Genomic DNA, 23,863 nt, shown 5'->3' on the forward strand with positions numbered 1-23,863 from the left:
TGTTTGGGTTTGTTGTTTGTTTTCGGGGGTTTTTTTATAACAGAGATAACACGAAGATAGGAATTGAATAGAAAAACACCTGAATGTCACCGAGTGGAACTACGATTTGAATTTGACGTGTTTCATCAGATGAAGCCACAACTTTTTTGACTATTAGCCATGTCAAATTACGTTTCAATTGTGTTTCTGCCAGGAGGTTAAAGCTTGGACATGGACCTTTCAACCAGATTCTCTGACTCAGATTAGATCAAAAGCATGACATGTCGCATTTCCTGTGTGTGTTTGCCCTACACCATGCACCATCCTGACCTTTTCTGCTCTAATTAAAAAACAGAGAGACACACAGGATCATTCTCATTAAGCACTCCACAAACCCTTCACTTAAGGCCCATCAGTGACTCATTGGAGTGTGAAACTGTCCTCTCTAATCAGACTTACAGCAGCCTCCTTCCTGAGCTCCTGAGCTCTTCGTAGCATACAGCTACGTTTTATTAGCAGATCGCGATCCACATTTCACACGCGCTGTAAACGTTCACGCGATATTCGCGACTGTTTGCGCTTATGGGCCGTTACGCTGAAAACGTAGAGCCGAATATAACCAGCAATATTTGCTCTGAAGAGTGGAGATCTGAGATAAATGGGTTTGTTATGGTTCCTCTGGGACTGTGATTGTGAGGGGGAAAAAAAACAGTTCTTATTATTTACTAAAGTAGGTCCGATCTAAAGTGCGCAATGAGATGCGGATGTTTGGAGTAAAGCTGTCGGCTCCAACATCATCACAGGGTCGCAGCTGGGTAATTAACGAACAAGAGACTTTCTTTCCTGATTTTAAGGCCTTCCTTAATTAACCTTCTGGGCCTTTTCATCAGTTATCAATGGAAGAGGATGAGCTTGTGCAAAGTTTGTCAGAATTCAAAGAAATAAAGAGATTGGATCTTTTTTTGATATCTTTATCAAATTTATATCTGGAATAATCCTTCTTCCGATGACCATGCTGACCCATTTCCTCAGAACCATTGTCAACGATCCATTGTCAAGCACCTTTTCAAACTAATATTGAAAGTAGCTCGTTGATTATTATAATGATAATGAGTCTTTATTGGTCACATATACATATGTACAGTGAAATTCTTTTCTTCGCGTGCCTCAGCATGTCAGAAAGTTGGGGTCAGAGCGCAGGGTCAGCCATGATAGAGCGCCCCCTGGAGCAGAGAGGGTTAAGGGCCTTGCTCAAGGGTTCAACAGTGGCAGCTTGGCAGTGCTGGAGCTTGAACCCCCGCCCTTCCGATCACTAACCCAGATTTATCCATCATCCATTGATGATGATCCATTATCCATCATTTAAGCATGGATAAAAGTATCCCAGATCGTGGTTGCTGTTTCAGTTGTTTGCAGGCTTTTAAGCCACTTAAATTCCTCGATCGATTTACAAACACACTCACGGAGATGATCAGGATGTTCTTACAGCTCCGTCAGGCTGAGTTGTGCTCGAAATGAAGTCCACTCCATCTCCTAAAGAACAGCACAATCTATTTTCAGTCCTGATTTTCACACTGGACTTCATTATTGGCCGGGGGAACGAAGGCGCTGCGATGTAATTGGTAAACAGAGCTCAGGCTTACAGAGAAAAACGAACTAATCATGCTGTTTACATATCGAAGGTTTTTTTTGTTGTTGTTGTTTTTTTTTTTTTTTACATTTCACAGCATAGTGACTCGAAGGTCCTGCACTGTACATCACATGCTAACAGAAATGCAGTACAACACGAGGTTATTCGGCGCATTTCATAAATATGCTGTGAATAAACGTGGTGTATTTTATTCAACGCTTTGAACCTCTCTGGTCAATGGTACCTGGATTGCAGAAAACAGATGTTTTGAAGTGAAATGTTCATTGTTTATGTAGTGTGAGGATTAAAAAGCCAAATATTCCCCCTAGATCAACGACTAGGGGACATTGATGAAGCGGAGTTACGATTAACAAACCTGACGTGGATCTAGAAGACCACAGCAATTTGCTATCTGGATTGTTTTTTGTTTTTTTTTTAATTAAAGAATGACACATCATACTTTTTATCCATTTATAGTTACACTTAATGCTGTGAACACCCGTGGAGGAAAACGTAGCTTGTCGTGTTACCCAGAAACCGCAAAGCGTAAACTCCTCTATCGTGAAGACAGTGACAAAGCGCTGACACTGGAGACTCCTTCCATACATCTTTAGAGAAAACGTCACCGTCTTGACACTTGTACGTGTTTTTTTTTAGTCCGTTTACGTGGAGCGTAAACTGTACAAGTCCCTGTGAATGAGCTGTTGCTATTGAAACAAGCACATTAATATAAACCTGTGATTTGCCGTACACTCTCAGAGCTGCTGTTCATTCAGTAAAGGTGAATCAATACCTTCTGACCGAACAGATTTTGAGAACTTTGTCTTGTTCAGTGGACAGATCAGATATTTTCAGATATGCTAATTCCTACGTTCTGAGTTCTAGACCAGTGCGGTCTATACGAGTGAACATGTTTGGGGATTAGTGGGAGGTCCAGATCACCCCGTGGGTCAGAGTGTTAATTACACTTTCAATCCATTAAACAACACTGATTTTATCAAGTGGCCAAAGCAGAATAAACAGCAGTTAATTAAATAGCATCTGGCCTGCTTTCTGCTTCCCGCTGTTACATGAAGACATGTTTATAAATCAAAATGGCCACCTTTCTCACAATCTGCCAGCGTTAGATCGGGTCATTAGTTATGGTCTAGCATCTCCTCTGGAGAATCTCAGAATGCATCCCAAGTGCTAGTGTTGTGTAGTAATAATAATAATAATAATAATAATAATAATAATAATAATAATATGGGGCATGGTGGCTGAGCAAGTTTGCCTCATAACACCAATGTTGGGAGTTCAATTCCCACCACTGCCCTGTGTGTACAGAGTTTGCATGTTCTCCCCGTACTTCAGGGGATTCCTCCGGGTACTCCGTTTCCTCCCCCAGTCCAAAGACATACATAGTAGGCTGATTGCCATTTCTAAAAGTGTCCGTAGTGTATGAATGGGTGTGTGAATGTGTATGTGTGTGTGTGATTGTGCCCTGTGATGGATTGGCACGCCATCCAGGGTGTCTCCCGCCTTGTGCCCCATGCCCCTTGGGATAGGCTCCAGATTTCCCCATGTACCAATAAGGATAAGCGGTACAGAAAATGAATGGATGGATGGATAATAATAATAATAATAATAATCTGTGTGGTGCAATACCTATGTAAATAGCCTTTAAACCTACCAAACGGTCTGTTTTGCGTACTAGACGTCTGGATTTTCTAGATTAAATAAATAAATACTTTTATTTATAACGCGAGGTCAGAGTTTGCGATTTGAGATGCAGCTCATGATGTCGATCGCCGCGAGTTTAAAACAGCAACAGAGCTCGTCGGCCTATATAACTCCATTGGACATGAAAATCGCTAAACATTTGACAGTTCGTCTTGGAGACTTGTTTCGGATCGACTGGGTGTCGCTTTTAATCCTTCGTCTGTATATGAGATACACAAGCGAGCGTATGAACAACGACGCTCACGTCGCTGCCACGTCTGCACGTGAACGTAAAAAAATGCAAGAATAGCATGAAGTGCAATAGGAGCATTATGTACGTTTACGACATTTGCACTCAGCCCTAGTTCGAGATGAGACTCCTTTTTAAAGGAGTCGATTAACAGGACAGTACAAAAAAAAATTATAATAATACATCGAACAAGGCTTCACATTTAAAATGAATGCCCTACTGTGTGGTTGTTGATAACAGATGATAACAGTAATAGGGCAGGCTGTTATAGGAAAGTAATCGAAGATGTCGTAACGTGACGCAGCCCGACACAAACCCGAGTTACGGTTGATTATTCTCCTATATCCGCATGCCTCGAAAGCGCGTCGTTCCTCGTCTACCGCAGCAAACTGGCAACGATTACAGTCTCTGTGTAAACTCAAGTCTCGATAGAGACGATCCCGTATTACAATGAGCGTATTCATGTATAAGCCTGTTTCTGCTGTAATGGAAAATGAATCAACTCCTCCTGACCAATCAGAATGCAGAAATCGACAGCGCTGTCGTACACGTCCTCAACACTCAACGCTTTGCTGTTTTGTCGCCTCCTTTTTTTCTTTTTCTTTCTTTCTTTTCCAGCTAACACTCCGTTTATATTCGCGCCTGAACTAAACCGACCTTTTCAGAGCTGAGGTCACCTGGCGTTGAGAAAATTACAGCGCACGCTACAAATGCAATTAGACGGAAGCACAGCAACAAAAAAAAAATGTCAGGATGTGACATGGGCAGGAAAGGGTCATACAGACCTAATTGAGTTTTTTCTTCTTCTTTTTTTTTTTTAAACATTTCATTTTAAAAAAAAAATGCTTAATTATAAGGCTTTGCAGGAGGAAATACAAAAAAAAAAAAAAAACGAGAGAAAAAAAAGTACAAACCTTTGCTCAACTCAGTAATCGCAGCATCTGGATGCAGCAATCCATCTGTCGGATGGAACACACACACACACACACACACACACACACACAATGCTTGGGGTGAACGAACTGAAATGTAGGACTCGTTGAGAGATAGTCAGAGTCAAATGGAGCTCTCGGAGGTGAAGACGAGCGCTCTATCTCTTCCCCACAGCCTCCACTCAGATGAGTCTCATTAGTGCACGACTGAGATATTATTCACTCTCCAGATTAGAAAACACGCTGTTCACACAATAATGGAGCAAAAATATGCCTGTTTGCTGCCCTCAGCCATTAAAACAAAAAGCCAGTGTTAAACAGACGAGAACCTGCCACTGGCTCGTCTTCGTAATTGAACATAAATTGCAGTGTGTGTGTGTGTGTGTGTGTGTGTGTGTGTGTGTGGGTGGGTGGGTGTGCGTGTGCGGGTGTGTGTGTGGTGGGGGGCTCTTCTCACTTCGGTGTGCTTTTGTAGAGCGAGAAGCTTCCCCTGGAGTTTAATTTGTTCAAATGGCAATTAAGGAACACAATAGATCTCATCAAGGACACGCAGTATCACGCTGAAACATGAAGTGCCATGTTACATATTCGCGCACTGTTCCCCAGTGGGCACGCACCTATTTTAGGATCCAAAAGCACAGCAGTCGGGTCGCCGGGGTAAAAATGAACACCAGCAGAATTGAAGCTGATGCAGTTTAACACCACAGCGGCTCTGTCAGAGTTCAGGAGCAGCAGCAGCAGCTCTGTCACACTCCTTTCTAATGAACCGATTTCACATTCACACCGATCATTTACTCCTCATAACGCTGTTTAATTCAGGATTCATGTCACATGCTGTAGGAGGTTCAAGCCCCAGCACTGCCAAGCTGGCACTCTCGGGCCCTTGAGCAAGGCCCTTAACCCTCTCTGCTCCAGGGGGCGCTGTATCATGTATCATCTGACCCTGCGCTCTGACCCCAACCTCCTGACATGCTGGGGTATGTGAAGAACATAGTGCTGTAATGTATACGTGATCAATAAAGACTCCTTATCATTTACGGAACATGCCGGGGAACTTCCAACTCGCGGGGAATCTTTCACATATTTTGCCGTCTACGTAGCGCTTCGGCCGTCCGAGTCGCTGCGAACGAGCTGTTACTATAGAAACGATAACGTCTTCGAACGCGCCGATAAAAACCTGTGGTTTAGATACAATGCAGGTGTAATCAACGTACCGTCTAGACTATATCGGCATGCCGAATGCACCAAATCTACAGTGGTAAGAATTTACTACGTTGGATTAGTTAATAAGGTTTTTTTTGATGTAAAACGTATTCGCCGTCCGCTCTGATAATAACATCATCGTCGAGTTACATAAACTCTTATTACTAAATCAATGAAATACCCAGAGGAAGAGGCCTTTGTAAGGCTTAGAACAAAAGGAATTAGTGGAACAAAAGGAATTAGTGTGTGTGTGTGTGTGTGTGTGTGTGTGTGAACGAGAATATTAATAATGATTAGGCCATTGTAAATGACACCGCCCGCGCATGTAGTTCCACTCAGAACTTATTAAACAGAGAGGATCTGCCATCATTAGCTGCGTTTTTATCGAACCCTTTTCTCGTCTCTTAATCACGTGTCGCCGTTTCGCGATCAGTATAAAGGTCGGAGACTTCCGACAGGATGAGCGTGTGTGTGTGTGTGTGTGTGTGAGAGAGAGAGAGCTGGTGTAGCGCTAAAAGTGGTAAGAGAGAAATGGTGTACGGATCAGAAGTGGAGGTGAGAAAGCAACGGCAGTATGGTGGGAGTGTTGGTTCAGAAACAGAACGGTTCTAGTGGTTCTCAGACCCGGTTCTCAGCCTCCCGTTAGCGTTTTAAGTGCTCTGATGGATCTGATGGCCCTCATCAGGTTCTCATGAAGCACCTCATGAGCTGAATTTTGTGTTAATGCTGGGGGGAAAACACTCCAGAGCATGGGGCAGCTCTTATTTTCAGGGCTTTTTAATAAAATAGTCGAGTTACATTCATCACCGTAATGTTTCTGTATAACAGCTCATCATGGCATGAGGAACACAAAGCATAAACTCCTCGGTCCTGAAGGTGTTGGAAAACGTACACGTTTTTAATCTGTTTATGTCAATGAGCAACTTCTTTATGCTATTTTCTTAATATCTAATATAAAGAGTTATGTAGATAATGCATGATTAAAATGCACAATGTGACGAGCATCCGCAGTGTGATGAGCATCCAACTTAGCTTTCTAATCCAGTTTCTCTTTTTTCGGTGTCTGATCATGGAGACTGAACTGATAACAGTAAATGCTATAATTAGTGTGTGTGTGTGTGTGTGTGTGTGTGTGTGTGTGTGTGTTTCCAGTGGTGAAGATAAATGTGTGTAATTTGAATTGGATAGTGATAAGGTAGATGTGTCCCTGGAGGCAATTAGAGAGGAGTTTCCATCTGCCAATAAACTCCTGCCTCGGTGGCCTCTGTGTCGGTCAGTCCCAGTGAAGGAGGTGTGGCCTCTGTGTCGGTCAGTCCCAGTGAAGGAGGTGTGACCTGTGTGTCGGTCAATCCTAGTGAAGGAGGTGTGGCCTCTGAGTCAATTAATCCTAGTGAAGGAGGTGTGGCCTCTTAGTCAGTCAGTCCTAGTGAAGGAGGTGTGGCCTCTGAGTCAGTCAGTCTCAGTGAAGGAGGTGTGGCCTCTGAGTCAGTCAGTCCTAGTGAAGGAGGTGTGGCCTCTTAGTCAGTCAGTCCTAGTGAAGGAGGTGTGGCCTCTGAGTCAGTCAGTCCTAGTGAAGGAGGTGTGACCTGTGTGTCGGTCAATCCTAGTGAAGGAGGTGTGGCCTCTGAGTCAATTAATCCTAGTGAAGGAGGTGTGGCCTCTTAGTCAGTCAGTCCTAGTGAAGGAGGTGTGTCCTCTGAGTCAGCCAGTATCAGTGAAGGAGGTGTGTCCTCTGAGTCAATCAGTATCAGTGAAAGAGGTGTGGCCTCTGAGTCAGTCAGTCTCAGTGAAGGAGGTGTGGCCTTTGAGTTGGTATAAGTGAAGGATTTTCATATTCTTTTATCTTTATACATATTGCTTATACATTTGTTTTACTCTTTGTCTATTTTTTTTTTATATATTTTATGTGAAGCATGTAAAGATTTTGGATTCAAAATGAAAACTGCTACATAAATATAGATAATAATAATTGTTGTTGTTATTATTATTATTGTTGTTGTTATTATTATTATTATTATTATTATTATTATTACATTTTATTTGTATAACACTTTTAACAATGGACATTGTCTCAAAGCAGCTTTACAGAAACATATAAACACAGGGTACAGATTTTAAGTGTGTGAATTTATCCCAAAGAAGGTCATACCAATCCAGCGTGTCCAGGGACGGTCGAGGGTACGGATGCTGATGTGTTGACAAATGAATAAATGTGCGAAAAGAGGGCGAGGATGTGGAAAACAGTAGATGTGTAGATGATAGAGGAGTTGAGGGTGAGGAAAGTATGGACGTTGTCTCAGGAGTCGTAGAACGTACAGGAAAGGTGAATGAAAGTGAAACTAATGTGACCGCCGATAATGTTAAAGCTGCAGCTGAATGTATTGTAGCCGAGGAAAATAAGAATACTGACGTCGAGAAGGATGAGGGGTTGTTTAAAGCTCCTTGTAGTAAGAGGAAACGCTTTAAGAAATCCCAAAGCCAAACAAGTGATGACTTCGGATGGCGATGGATCACATTTGAACTCTGTTAAAGATGGAGTGGCCGTTCCTTTTTGCAAAAATCTTTCCGCCAGTTTACTGTGAAATAAAGCAAACGATGTCTGGTAGGCTATTAATCCTACAAGCAAACTTTGAAAAGTTCCATTTTGTTTTTCTTAATTTATATGCTCCTACATAATAATGGTACTGAAAGAATCGTCTTCTTTAATAATGTCAGTGTTTTTGTTTTGTTTTTTTACTAATTCAGATGATTATCTCTTTGTAGGGGGGATTTTAACTGTACGGAAAATGATGTTCTTGATAGGAATCATTTGGAACCTCACGCTGCTTCAATTCGCGTTATACGTGAATTGATTGAATCCCAATGTTTAGAGACCTGTATGGGTTTAAAGACACAAGGAGCTCTGGTTAGATCACGATACCAGATGCTCACACAAACGGATGCCCCATCGGAGTCGATGGAGTCGGGCCGAGTCGATTTATTCGCTCTGTTCGATCAGAAAATGGGCAGGAATTGAAAGAGCCTGCAAGTAGTAGGAAGAATTGCCGTACAATTCTATTCTGCACTATATCGTAGTGAATATAAAGAAAATGAGGGGCTGTCTGCCAAGTTTTATGATGGTTTGCCAAATATTATGCAGGACTCTTCAGTAAAACTTGATAAGCCTCTCATGGAGCAGGAGATTTTCAATGCTTTAAAAGACATGAAGACTGGTAAAGCACCAGGTAGTGATGGTCTCTCCGTGGATTTTTTTTAGGCCCTTTGGGGAATGATAGGCAAGTCGTAGGAGGGCGTTGGTCACCGTGCCGCCTAAGAAAGGTGACTCACAGGAAATAAAGAACTGACCAGACCTATTGTGTACCCGGAAGGTCGATTATGGGTAACATTGCTCTTATCGGGGATATCTTAGATGTCTCTGGTTATCTCGGTCTTGATATAGGCTTTATTTCTTTCACTTGATCAGGAAAAAGCTTTTGATCGAATAGAGCATCAATCTCTTTGGAAGACACTTGAGGCATTCGGGTTTGGGTCTACTTTTAGCGGAATGATTAAAGTATTGTATACGGACATTGAGAGCGTACTGAAGATCAATAGTGGTTTGAGTGCCCCTTTTAAAATGGGTGGAGCTTGCTAACAGGGATGTGCTCTATTTGGAATGTCGTATTCCCTGGCAATCGAAAAAACAGTGTGTAATATCGAATATCAGCTTATGCGGATGATGTTATGATTTGAACTAAGGGGGGAAAAAAAAAGATGTTACAAACGACCATTGGTGAGAAAATCAGGGGACCTACAATGGAGAATCCTGAAGGGGGCTGTTGCTGTTAATGCCATTGTCCCAATCATTGACACGTCATTAACATGTTAATGAGCACGTTCGCCTCACACCTCCAGGGTCGGGGGTTCGATTCCCGCCGTGGCCCTGTGTGGGCGGAGTTTGCATGTTCTCCCCGTGCTGCGGGGGTTTCCTCCGGGTACTCCGGTTTCCTCCCCCAGTCCAAAGACACGCATGGTAGGCTGATTGGCGTGTCCAAAGTGTCCGTAGTGTATGAATGGTTGTGTGAGTGTGTATGTGATTGTGCCCTGCGATGGATTGGCACCCGGTCCAGGGTGTACCCCGCCTTGTGCCCCATGCTCCCTGGGATAGTCTCTAGGTTCCCCGTGACCCTGAAAAGGAGTAAGCGGTTGAAGATGGATGGATGGATGGATGGATGGATGGATTGTTTTTGTGATAATCAATGATGATGTTCTTTTGTTACTAAGAGACTGATTTAATAAAAGTATGGGGTAACATTAAGAAATCTCTCTCTCTCTCTCTCTCTCTCTCTCTCTCTCGCTCTTAGTTGAACTTAGTACAGCGAAGGAAAAAAAAAGAAGGAAATGAAAAAGCTGCTGATATGAAAGCCTAGTCCTGCCATATTCCAGCTCGTTCATTAAGCACAGCATAGCTTTTGGCCTCGGTTTGACATCAGAAGTAATTACAATAATGAAACGGAGTATATTAAATGCCCCCTGTGTTATTTTACTGGGATTTATTCGGATTTTTCTTTCTCACCAGAAACATTATTCCCTTCACCCTAACGCGAGCCGGCTCCATCTGAAAAGAAAATGTAAATCTAAATTTGTTAAACCAACACTGTTGTAGTCTTTATTATTATTCAGCTGGATGCATCATTGTAATGTATTAGCATTAGCGTGAGGAATAAAACACGCAGTGTCGTGCTGTTCGAGGAAAAGAATCGACGACAGGGTGGTGTGATGAAGCGGCGTTACGGTTACCACGCCGAAGTGTTTTATTCCTCTTATACCACAGCGATTTCATTACATTTTAATGTATTAAAGAGAGACCTGCAGTGCTTTTTATCATGTTATGGTTACACCTACGGTACACAGTTACACAGTTGTTCCGCTGCCAGTATCTCTTTCTTCTCTCTCTCTCTCTCTCTCGCGATGTAAATAAAACAATAAGAGTATGCATGTTTTATTTATTTATTTATTTATTTATTTATTTATATGGAGCGTTAAATGTCCCCGTGAATGAGCTGTTACTATAGAAACGATAACATATTAGAAAGAGCGCATTCATATTCATAAGCCTGTGATTTTGCAGCTACGCTACTGTCTGAAGTATTACAATTCACTTTCTGACCAATCAGAGTGAAGAATTCAACAGCACTTTGGTGTAAGCGATATTAAATTTCATACACAAATCTTGCCGGCTTAAATGATCTTCGCGGGAAATGGCAGAACGCATAAATGCATTGTGGAGTACAAGAGCAGTTGTAGTTCTCTACATGTTTATGTATGCATGAACTTCAGATAACCTGTGGAAATCATTTCAAACTGTTGGAATGGAAAACCTTATTCACCCCCAGGCGGTCAGGTCCATCATGTACCGCAGTGTGAACACTTTAAATACGAACCTAACATGTTTTCTGAGTTTATGATGATTGCGTGTTGATGATAATTAGATTCTACAAGCGCACCCGCTCCGGATCCAGGCTTCGCGTCCTGCATATTCCCGCAGGCGTCCTGCAACCGTGGTTCGTTTTATCGAAGAAATTATTTCAGAGATCTCTATTATCACTGTGCTGGAGACGATACGGGGGCTTAGCGGGAGACGGACATGTCCGATTAACTAGGGAAGCGCTACGGTGTGCTACTGACGTGACAGTTCAATCAAACCTGCAATAACAGTTCTTAAATATCTCATTTATCTGCATCTGGAGCCCAAAGGCTGAATCTCAGACGATACCTGTTTTATTAGGAAGCACTAAAGATCTCGGCATGGCTTAGATTTGTAATAAAGATTACACTTTTGTGGGGCAACTTCTTTGGCATATTTTAGTCTCAGGAAGCCATCTGGAAATCAATTTCCTGCTAACGTGCCAGATAGTGAACCTGTTTACGTTTATAATTTTTGACTCGTTGCTACGGCGATAAGGGAGACACGTGAAATTGGTGCTTTTCTGCTTTTTCAGCTCAAGCATCGATATAATTCACCTTCAAACTTTGACCTGTGAATTCATTAAGTCTTAATGCGCCAGTAGAAACCCAAGACGTGTTGTCTGTTTGGTGGGAAAATAACTGAGGAGCCGTTAATGATTAAGTAGCACTCACACCGAGTCGAGTTTACTTACAAAAACAAATGAACTAGCCAGCTAGCACGGTGAAACTGCAATCGGTATAAACAAATGAATCATTTTATCACCGCAGGTATGTTATAAGGTGAGGACACTGTTGGGTTTCTGTGCGTGGAGTATCGTGACTCTGTGTTTAGCTGTTGGTAAGCTGGTTGATGGGAAACGGGAGGGTTGTGAGCCCCCTGCTGGGCAAAAAATTCCCACCTCTCCATATTAACACCGGTACAAACATAAAACGTACAGCACAACTAAGGTCCTGTTTACACTAGTGCGTTTTCGTTTTAAAACGCATAACTGTTGCTACGGTTACGCCGGTCGTCTACACTACTCCGCCATTTTCGGCTCTCGAAGACGGAAACTTTTGGAAAGTCTTTAGTTTGAAAACGCCGGGCTCGCGTTTCAGTGTAAAACAGACCAAAACGTTTTGAAAACGAAGGCGTGGCTTCGCCCACATTCGCTCCCTGATTGGGTCTTTTCTGGATCGTCGCGTATCCTTCCCTGATTCGTCAAGCCCCTACCACATGACCGCTACGCTTCCTCGATCGTATACGCAACAGCACGGAGACTGAACCGCGAGCTTTGCTGGCTTTCTCGTCATTCTTAGCCGCCGTTGTGCGGTTCAATTCTGTATTTTATAACACTGCAGCTGCTACACGCGCAAGAGGCGAGCTACGATTAGAGCGATCGCTAACAAATCTCATTTCGAGCGGCGTAAGCCCTACACGGAACGCCGGTTTGGACTAGCAACCGACTTCCTGTTTACACTCGTATGCGCATGCCCAGTGTGCACGAATGGTCACGTGACATGCGTTTACGGTCGTGTAGCGTGGACGGAGATCGTTTCCGAAACGCGGCGGAAACGCCAGCGTGGACGAGGAACGTTTCCGTTTGAGAACGGCGTTTTGAAGCAAAAACGCACCCGTGTAAACTGCCAAAATAAAATGATTACATTTAAACCTAGTAGGCTACGTAAATAAATAAATAAATAAATAAATACTTATGAAAAATGATGCGTCTGTGTTTTTAAAAAAAAATATTATAAAAATTGTAATTGTTTGCAGATTGCCGTGGTATGATTGGAATAAAACAGTGACTCGGCTTCATCACACCACCATGTTGCTGATTATTTTCCTATAAGAGCACAACACAGAGCGTTTTAGTTCCGTACCTGCTACATATTATCATTTTTGCTTTCATCTGTCGGGGAAACAAGTTTCTCCAAATGTAATACTTGCTCCTCGGACGAAATCATTTGCGCGCCCGATCGCCTTCCCGAACATGACCTTCAGACTTAAATTCAATTCATTACGCGTGCGAAACCAATCCGTCCGCATTGACACCGTCGTATATTTTACACCTTCAGGTAGAAACGACCCGCGTTACATAACGGACAACATGCACGATATCTGCATGCACATCAATCGATCCTTCGGTAGTCGAGCGCATTTTCTCGTCACAAGTGATCAGCTCTTTGTGTTTTGCCTGTGAGTAGATAATGAGGACACGTGAGCCGTGCTGCTTTCTGTAAAGGAGTTGTTCTGACGCTAAAGGTTATGTTGTTTTGCTAACAGCGTTCTGGAGACATGGATGAATAAAACCTCTCGCACACAAGCTGAGTCAGTCAAAAAAAAAAAAAGGAAAAAGTGTGTGAGACGCAGATGAAGTCAGGTGGAGGATTAAGAGGCGAAGTGTGTGTCTGGGTAGCGAGCGAAGCTAAACTCTTTAAAAGGTCATTCAATTTTTATACTACGTATACTCCTGCGTTTTTGTATCTCTCCCTGTGTGTGTGTGTGTGTGTGTGTGTGTGTGTGTGTGTGTGCGCACATTTTAAATTGCTACTTTATCAGAACAAACAGACGAAGCCCACGAGGACGTCGTTCCTCTCTCACACAGTGCGCTTATTTATTTGTATGTTGTTTTGTTTACTGCCTAAAGCTCTCTGCGGCTCTCTTTTGTACTTCCATGAATTATTCAGCGCCTGACCTCCTGAAATTGATGATCTTTAACTTTGTCTGCTTTCATCCATATGCATATATATTCATTTATCCGCTCCTGCGTCCCATCACCCGGAGGAACGAAGTATCCGAGAGGGTGGGCGGCGTGTCGGCGGGAATGTTTAGCGCCGGATTACCTGACGCCCAGGTCGCCTCTTCCTGCTGAAAATTCCTGAATTCAATTCAGACACGCTCCGAGGACTTGAGGTATGTAGTCGGGGGTGGGGTTGGGGTAGTTGGGGTAAAAGCTGACCAGATCCAGTGTATAGATCCATGGCCTGTCGAGCAGATTCCAGAGATTCCCGTCAAATCTTTATTTCTTAGAGAAATTTTTTATTTTGCACCTAGATGATTGATCTTAGCTCGTCAGAGGCACGAACCGTATCTCTAATAAGTCTGTGAGGAGAAGTTACGTATGTGGGATTTTTTTTTTGTAACACACACACACACACACACACACGTACATTATACTGCAGAGTAAATGATGTGTATGCAGAAGAAACGGTCTCGGGTCGATTCTGCATAGGTCAACATAAATCTACATTAACCGCCGTTCTTTATATGTTCCCTTCGACAACATTTCCAAATGAAGATACGTTGGCGATTTTCCAATCCATTCGACAAGACTGATGAGGGGAAGAAAAAAAAATCTGACAGCCGAGATGATAACGCCGCACTTTCAGGAGCGATCGATCCGTACGATCCAGTCCCATTCTGTCAAGATGGCGGATTAGGTTCTTGCTGGTTCTGTGTTGTTCCTGCATCTGTGCTAGGATCATCTGTCAATCAATTTCCCTTGATCGGATCAGCTGTAACTATCTTCAATGGATAGAACTTGTCGTTCCTGGAAAACTATCAGTGACTTCTCTTAGTTAAAGCATTACACATCATGCATTCTTCTCATCTATTTAATAGTAGTTGCGTTTTAATGGTGCGGGACATCCACGAAACGAGTTACATCCTGCTTTCGTTTACATTGTAGCAGCTTTAAACAGGTGACAAATATTAACCAGGCTAAAAAATTATAATAAAACCGCCGCTCGGACAGTTCCTAAAAGCGGACACTCGGTGTGGTGGAGGACGAGCACTATGAGGTCTTCAGGAAACGAATCCCCGGCTGAACTAGAACCGAAGCTGCTGTAGAGCAATAAATCTTGAACACAGGAGCGTTTATTTCGACTGCGGCTGAAGCGGGTCTCTAACGTAGAGCCCTTTAAAAGTTCTGACTCAGTGACTCGGGTGGAATCGGAGAGCTGTTAAAAATGAGTTATTGTGTACGCTGTAAAGTAGTTGACCGTATTTCCAGGCCTTTTGTATCGTTGTGTGTGTGTGTGTGTGTTTTATTTGAAATGATTTCTGCCATTGACCTTTGTGTCTGGGCTTTGTAAAGGAAAATTAACTAATGACCTCTTGTTAAACATTGCCAATTTTTTTTTATTTTTTTTTTTCTCACCAGTGTGGGATAATTAATGAAGTAATTAAGCAGCAGGCGAAGAGGATGAGGATGCTGTATCATCAGAAAAATCTCTCCGAGTATTTCTCCTGTGGCCCGTTCTGTCCTCTGCCTTCTGTCCACTCGATATAATAAAGCCGCATACTGCATGCACGGGCTACTTTGATATGATCATCTTGTCTCTTTATCCTAAGGAAATATTCCCTATTTTGAACAGTTTCCCATAAGAAGGTATCTCTGGTGTCTTATGTAATCAAATAAATCCATCCATCTTCTATACCGCTTATCCAACAGGGTCGTGGGGAACCTGGAGACTATCCCAGGGAGCATCGGGCACAAGGCGGGGTACACCCTGGACAGGGTGCCAATCCGTCACAGGGCACACAAACACATACACACACTCACACACTACGGACACTTTAGACACGCCAATCAGCCTACCATGCATGTCTTTGGACTGGTGGAGCAAACCGGCGTACCCGGAGGGAAACCCCCGCAGCACGGGGAGAACATGCAAACTCCGCCCACACAGGGCCACGGTGGGACTGTACATCTAATACATACTCGGTAAATAAACACACGCTTACTGATCTCCAGTGTACTGTACTCTACCAGTTCCCTCTCATGAAGAATTCATAAGGATGGTAATGAGCGCAGTGATTTAAAGAAATGAAACTGCAGAAACCACTTAACCCGCTTTATAAATCTAACGAATCTTATCATTAATCTCTCTCGTAATGGTGATGAGTATCGCTTGCCAAGTGAGGGTTGGTTAAATTGGGAAAAGGAACATTTTTATTTAACGGCGCTCCTCGGAGTTTCTTGATCTCAGCACTTGCTGGAAACTTTGGTATGAACATCTGCCCTATAACTTTTACATAATGAAGGTCATAACCAGAGGTGGACAGAAATGAAATAGATGTAAGACATTATTGTACATATTTCAAGTTTCTGTACTTTATTAAAGTGTTTTCGCAGATGTTATGCTTTTAATCCGCTACGTTTCAAAGCTATGTAAATATCCGATTTTCACTCAATTACAGGGCGGTGGTGGCTTGGCGACTGAGGCTCTGGGTTACTGATCGGAAGGTCGGGGGTTCAAGCTACCGAGCTGCCACTGTTGGGCCCTTGAGCAAGGCCCTTACCCCTCTCTGCTCCAGGGGGCGCTGTATCATGGCTGACCCTGCGCTCTGACCCCAACTTCCTGACATGCTGGGGTATGCGAAGAAAAGAATTTCACTGTGCTGTAATGTATACGTGATCAATAAAGACTCGTTATTATTATCATTACTTTCTGCAGCATGAATCGTTACTAATCACAGGAGAAAACTGGACTGGATTAAAATATCTGAACACGACACGCTTTCAAATCGAAGTACACCGAACGATTGTGCAGCGAAACGTCGAATTGGCCGAGAAAGCGCGCCGTCGATTCCCGACGGCGTCCGATCACACACTGCTCAAACGTGCTATTTAAAAGGAAAACATGAAGCCATGAATCTCATAGGGTTCAAACAACAATGATGCATTTTGCAGCTAATTTGAACGGAAATTCAGGGTTTCGCGATGGACAGGTTCGTACGCGTCCTGCGTCGTAGATCGACAAGAGTCGGAGAGCTTTCGAGAAATTGTTATCATAATAATAATAATAATAATAATAATAATAATACAACTACAATACCTCGGTACTTTTGCATTGAATACTTCAATACGGTTTATGTATTCTAAATGTAAACAGAGGTCACATGTTACCAAAGGTTTGTCTGCTTTCCCTCCAGAGCAGGAATTGTGTACTTGGTCCATCGATGCTTAAACAGTACAACCCTTTTTACTAACGCTTACATTTCCAGCCTTACGTTGCCCCCGTCCCAACGTTTTTGAGACGTTTTGCCGGCATCAAATTCAAATTTACCTTTTTATTTTCCTTAAAATGGTACATTTCCTCCGTTTAAACATTTGAGATGTTTTCCCCCTGTTTATTTCCAGGGGAAATTGATCGTCAAGACCAGTTCCTTTTAATTCAATTCAATTCAATTCAGTTCAATTCGATTTGATCTGTATAGCGCTTTTAACAGTGTTACACTTGTGTTGCTCTGAACAGCAAAACTGACCTGAACTCTGCACCGACTCCTGACCAGGGATTTCAGGAGTGTGTTTTCTCTCAGACCGGACTGTCTGGAGAGTCACTTTCACTTTTATCTGTGTTGTTTCCTGTCTGCTTTCACTGGAGCTTCAGTGCTTTTTTCCTTCACTATAACACAGAACGCACATCTACACACAGTCACAATGCTCCACATCAAAACCTCAAGTGCCTACAGAACAGTGTGTAACCTTCCTTCGTCTGTGCATGTGTGTGTGTGTGTGTGTGTGATGAATTCCCTCATAAACCTCATGAACATTAAATCACAGCGGCTCTTTCCCCTGCGTGCGGGTTCGGCCTGCTGATCAAAGCCGCCATCAATCGTGCGGCCCGAGGCTATTGACTTATCGTCATATAGTGTGTGCATTATTTAGAGGCATTACGCAGTGATAAGTATTAATAAACAGCACAGGAGCCAAAGGGCATAATAATCAGAAAACCACACACACACACACGCACACTTCCTCAGCACTATTGCACACATATGTATATACGCACTATGTAGCTTCTCTGCATGCGTTATGATGGACAGGGTGAAGTGTGTGCAGTCACACACGGCTCGTGTGTTCAGGAGGACCGTGTGAGCGCTGAGGATTTATTTTATAATAAATAGCGCACACCGAGGAGCTCAGAGGGGGAAACAACCCGAAGTTCATCTCAATAACGAAGCGGCGTCCTGCAGGAGCCGGAACGAGCCACGTGAAGCTATCGTGCGCCAAGGAAGACAGAGAGAATTGTGGGAATTGTGGGAATTGAGCTGGAGTCCAGCCTGGATCTGCACTTCATCCCTGCCGGTGTTTTATTTATCACTCACTTCCAAGTGGCCTGTTTCTCCGAGCCACGTCCATCTTCACCGCTCTTTAAAGATGATGTCTGCAGTGTGTGAAAAAGAAAATTACGCGTGAAATATTTCGTGTGAAAAGGTGAACTCGAGTAAACCTTTCGCATCACGTGAGTCGCAGTGTGAGAAATCTACAAAAATAAATAAATAAATAAATCATGAAAATAATTAAATCGTGGGGGGGGGGCGAATCTTACGAAATATAAAAACATGTACACACTATACATTTTTTTTTTTTTTTTAATAGAAAATGCGTGACAACGTGACGTGTCTGTAAAGCCTCTGTAAATTTCACGTGAAGCGCGTGCGATGTTTCGGTAAGCATCGTCGTCTCCACGCCGCCCATTATAAATCATCACGTGCTATTTCTTTGTTCTCTTTACTCCTTAAACCGCTTTCCAAAGCGTCTCGGTTTCACGTTCACGCTCCGCATCCGCACTGCTCACGTAAAAACCAACGTCGTGTTACTTTTTCCTTTGTCGATCGTCATTAAAAGACGACTCGGAGCCGAGTTCAAGGAGCGCGCTGTGAAAACCGTGTTCACACCGATGTTGTTTACGTGAGGGTAAAAAAAAAAAAAAAAAAAACACCCAAAAAAAAAAACAACAAATCAGGCGGCTGTTTAGATCCCCGAAGTGCTGAAGAACTCGAATCAGCATTGCCTCGAGTGTGAATATCAAACTCCGACAAGCTGCCAGCGTTTACCGCACTGCATTCTGTTAACTTTAAATGGCATACTGGCATTTAAAAAAAAATTAATTAATTTAAAAAAAAAAGGATGCATGAAGGCAGTGAGTCGTTATCATAAAGAAACTCGGGATGAACATCCGACCCTGTTCAGGCGCCGTTCACTGTTGATCGTCATTCTCATGCATGCGTTCAATTTTTTATTTGTTTCAAAACACCTGAAACACTGTACAGATGGTCGCTTTAGGCGTAGTAATTCATACTTGGAACTGAACATGAGCATGGAATGAATAAAAATTCATAGTTCTCGGTACTCATGGGTTGCCAGGTATTGTATCTGCGTACAGTCTAAGTTTTTTTTTTAAATTTCCAGAAAGGACAACTTTAGATTCATGTAAAAGAAGCATACTGGACCCAGAGTGAAATATTCCCTCAGAGAGACACGCCCTTTCCTCCGAGTGTCCAGGGAAGACTAACAGATGAACCAGTCCTGCTTTGAATCACAGGAGATGATTCACTGGCGAATCTGAGAGTTGCCTAAAGACATGCAGACAGAGCGGGATTCAATATGTCGGGAATGTTAAAAATGTGGACCACAGACTGAAAACCATACGCATGGTAACAAAACATGTTTGTTTGGGGTTGTTGTTTTTTTTGTTTTTTTTGTATTATGGTGTGAGTAATATCATGGCTACACCAATCTGTTCCACTTCCACTTCCATAATACACAGCAAAATCTAAATAATACATCTAAATCCCTAAAATATTATATAGAATTTTTAAAACAGGAACATTTTTAGAACGGGGTTAAGCCAGAACCTGGTCACCTCTGCCAGGAGGTTACGACTTGACCATTCATACATTTATTTATCATCAGCAAGATAAAATCTCAAACAAGCAAATCAACAGAAAAAGGTTTTATTATTTTATTATTATACATCCATAAATCCATCTTCTATACCGCTTATCCGCTTCAGGGTCACGGGGAACCTGGAGTCTATCCCAGGGAGCATGGGGCACAAGGCGGGGTACACCCTGGACAGGATGTCAATCCATCGCAGGGCACAATCACATACACACTCACACACCCATTCATACACTACGGACACTTTGGACACGCCAATCAGCCTACCGTGCGTGTCTTTGGACTGGGGGAGGAAACCGGAGTACCCGGAGGAAACCCCCGCAGCACGGGGAGAACATGCGAACTCCGCCCACACAGGGCCACGGTGGGAATCGAACCCCCGACCCTGGAGGTGTGAGGTGAACGTGCTGACCACTTATTATTATTATTATTATTATTATTATCATCACATTTTAAGAGTTAACTTTGTTAACTTTGTTAACTCTTCATGAACATGAGATGAAGTTCACGTAATTTAGTATCGGAGAGATCTCCTTGTTAATTAAATAAGGATGAAAACACCCCATGTTGTGTGATGAGGTGGAGTTACTGTTCCCATCCTGAAGTTGATTATTTTCCTATAACCGCATGTGTTTTATTCCTCTTATACCACATCGATTTGCCAACAGTGACGATTTTTTTCAAATATTACTAAATGTCACCATGCGTTTTATCCATTTGGAGTTACTTTTACAGTTGGGGAACATCCAGGAAACAGTTCCTGTTCTCACTGACGTTAAAACAGTAATAAACAGTCGTTCCCTGACCGGCCTCTATTTCTTTTTCTCTCTTGGAGTTAATAAGACGGGGGGGGGGGGGGGGGGGGGGAGTTTGATATCAACCTGAGAGACCATCAACCGCCAGAGCCATATCGCCATGCAGTTCTAGCCTGGTTTCCCACTGAAGCTAAGTAGGGTTGAGCCTAGCCAGTAGACCTCCTGAGGAAAACTAAGGTTGCTGGAAGTGGTTTTAGTGAGGCCAGTAGGGGGCGCTCACCCTGTGGTCTGTGTGCATGTGAACATGAACATGAGAGAAAAACACAAGACAAAACACCTTGACAAAAGCATCCTCAAGGACAGAAACCCAAAAACTTCATGAGACCATGAGTAAGCAAACATCGCAGTGAACTGATCTTAAATGATTGAATCGTAATCATGGAAAATAAGGGAAAATATTTCACACAGCTGAACTACTCTCAGCGCTTCTGTTAACAGCGCTGTGGTAAAAATGACATTTACTCAATTCTTATGAAAGGGTCTAAAGCTTAAATGGTCTGCACTTATACACCGCATTTCGAACCTCAGCTTAAAGCTGAAATGAGCACAGAGATAAGTAGAAATTATCAGTTCTGCAGGATCTCACCTAGACAACCTTCTTAACCACACAGTGTTTCTGAACCTGGTGCGGGTCTTAAATCTCCTCCTGAAACACACCGCGCTCGGGGAAGGTGCGAATGGTGAGATAATTGGCGTCGCTGACTGCTGAATGAGTTTTGCATGGCTGAGCATCAGAATTACAGCGGGATCGATCCGAACGCTCTCGTCTGTTCAAGCCGGTGCAGACGTTACAGGCATCCTACAGAGACTTTAAATCGAGGCAAATCTGCACGGCAAAAAGAATTTACACACTCTTAAATAGAGAGCGTCTGTAGGGTCGGTGGATTTACTGAGACCGAGAACGCTTTAGGTTTGATATCCTAATACCACTGATAATGCTGACTGTATATATTAATTGATTGTTTTAATGGAGTTGATGTTATGTTGATGGAGTCGGCGCTTCGCTTTTGTACGCGTAAAAAAACATCGGATAATTAAGGGTTCTTAGGCCTTGAAGAGGGTTCTACTTGGTGCCTTTTTTTGTTTTTTTCTCCCCAGTTTGGTTCTGGCAATTCCCACCTACCCTCTAGCTAACTCTCTCCATCAAAGAACACATACCAAACAGGGAGCGTGAACCAGGAACGCTGCATCGCAGGGAAGTTTAACACACTGCGAGGAAAGCGCTGTCCGCCCTCTTCCGCATACATGAGCTTACAGACATCCATGATTGGTTAGTGTCTCTGTGATTGACATGGCAGAGAGAGAGAGAGAGAGAGTATGCCCCTCCCACCCTGAGAGCACAGACAATTTTGTAGGATAGTCAGAATTCGAACTTTTCTCTTCTGCCACTTGAAATCTACCTACATGGAACCTTTATGGGCGGGACAACAAATAGCGACAGAAACGGCGTGTAATCGCGAAAGAATCGACCTGCGCTTAAATAAAATATCAACACGCCAAGATCAGGATATTCAGATCTGAGCAAAAAAAAAAAACGGCTAAATGAAAATGTTAAAAATCAAACTTAAATAAATGTTATAAAGGTTCACACATTCGAGGCTCTTTTGAGGATCTATCAGTATGTTTATTTTGGTCACGACAAAGATATTTAGATTGAAATAAATGCTACAGTCGCAACGCTATAATATTTAAACCGATAAACCCATTGTTCTTTAACAAAGTAAAACATATAAGCATTGATATAGGTGCACTGTTTTTTTTTGGGGGGGGGGGGGGTGGGGTTTGTAAGGAAACGTTTATTTAACATATAGGGAAGGAGTCTCCAGTGTTAGTGCTTCGTAAACGTCACCGGTAAAGCTGTAGATTTTCCACCATGTTCCGCAACGTTAAACAGAACTATAACTAGATGAAAAACGTACGATATCGTAGTTTATTAAACGACAACATTGTGTGCTTCTGCGGTGTAAGAGGAATAAAACACCTACTGGAATAGCTGTAAAACTTCAGGATGGAGTTTGCATGTTCTCCCCGTGCTACGGGGGTTTCCTCCGGGTACTCCAGTTTCCTCCCCCAGTCCAAAGACATGCATGGTAGGCTGATTGGCGTGTCCAAAGTGTCCGTAGTGTATGAATGGGTGTGTGAGTGTGTATGTGATTGTGCCCTGTGTTGGATTGGCACCCTGTCCAGGGTGTACCCCATCGTTGTGTATTTTTCTATAACACCCTGTGATAAATTAAAAAAAAAAAATGGTTGAACCAAGCACATAAAGTTGTTCAACTTTTTCAATTAAAATGTCCTATTTGAACCTGAAAAGAATATAAAGGGTCAAATGTATTTGTATCTTGCATGAGCAATTATTCAGATTTCGGGTTCCCACTCCCACTCTGGCCAGAGCGCTCGAGCTGAAGCAGATCATTTCACATCCTAAATTCTCGGTGAATATTTTACACTGTCTGCAAAAGAGGAGGAATATAAATTGGAATGTCATTCCACCTCCCAGGCTCTGTGTGTATGTGTGTGAGTGTGTGTGTGTGTGCTCGCTCTGTCACTCACACACTCTATATGGGAGTTGAACATTCAGTGCACTTCAGCAGAAGTAAGAAGAGAACAGAGCGCAGTGTGCGGCTCAGCCTCGGCACGCTGTTTTATTCCCATCCATATTCAGTGCTGTCAGAAAGTGTTGTTGTGGCAACATCAGTGCTCCAAACTTCAAAACTTCCAACTCTGGTGCAAGAGCTCGGAGATGTCAATCGGGGAGGATTCATTTAAACGGAATGTCAGGAAGTCACAGAAAACAACATTTGTTACTGGGAATTTGTAGGGAAGTATAGGCGAAGGAGTGCGAGACAGAGGCTGATGATGATGATGATGATGATAATGATGGGGCAGTATATAGCAAGGAGGGAATTCTTCAATAGAAACCGTGTGTGTGGGGGGGCAGGGAACAGTTTTCACACCCCTTTTGTTGAAATAGTAAATCCAATCAAGTTTTCCAGATAGGTTGGATGGAAAGGTGTTCCTGTCACTCCTGACACACAGAGAAAGAGAATGGAGAAGAATTGACTATTAGCAGCTTGCTTTTAACGAATCCAGTCGCATGTACTCTATACAACACGTCACATATTCTGTCTCTCCCTGACCTCAACCCCACCAAACTCATTTGGGATGAACGGAAACTGGAGCCTCCTCACCCAACATCACCTCCTCGCCCGACCTCAACCTCACTAATG

The sequence above is a fragment of the Ictalurus furcatus genome, chromosome 16 (assembly GCF_023375685.1).
Source record: "Ictalurus furcatus strain D&B chromosome 16, Billie_1.0, whole genome shotgun sequence".
In the NCBI taxonomy this organism is placed as follows: Eukaryota; Metazoa; Chordata; class Actinopteri; order Siluriformes; family Ictaluridae; genus Ictalurus; species Ictalurus furcatus.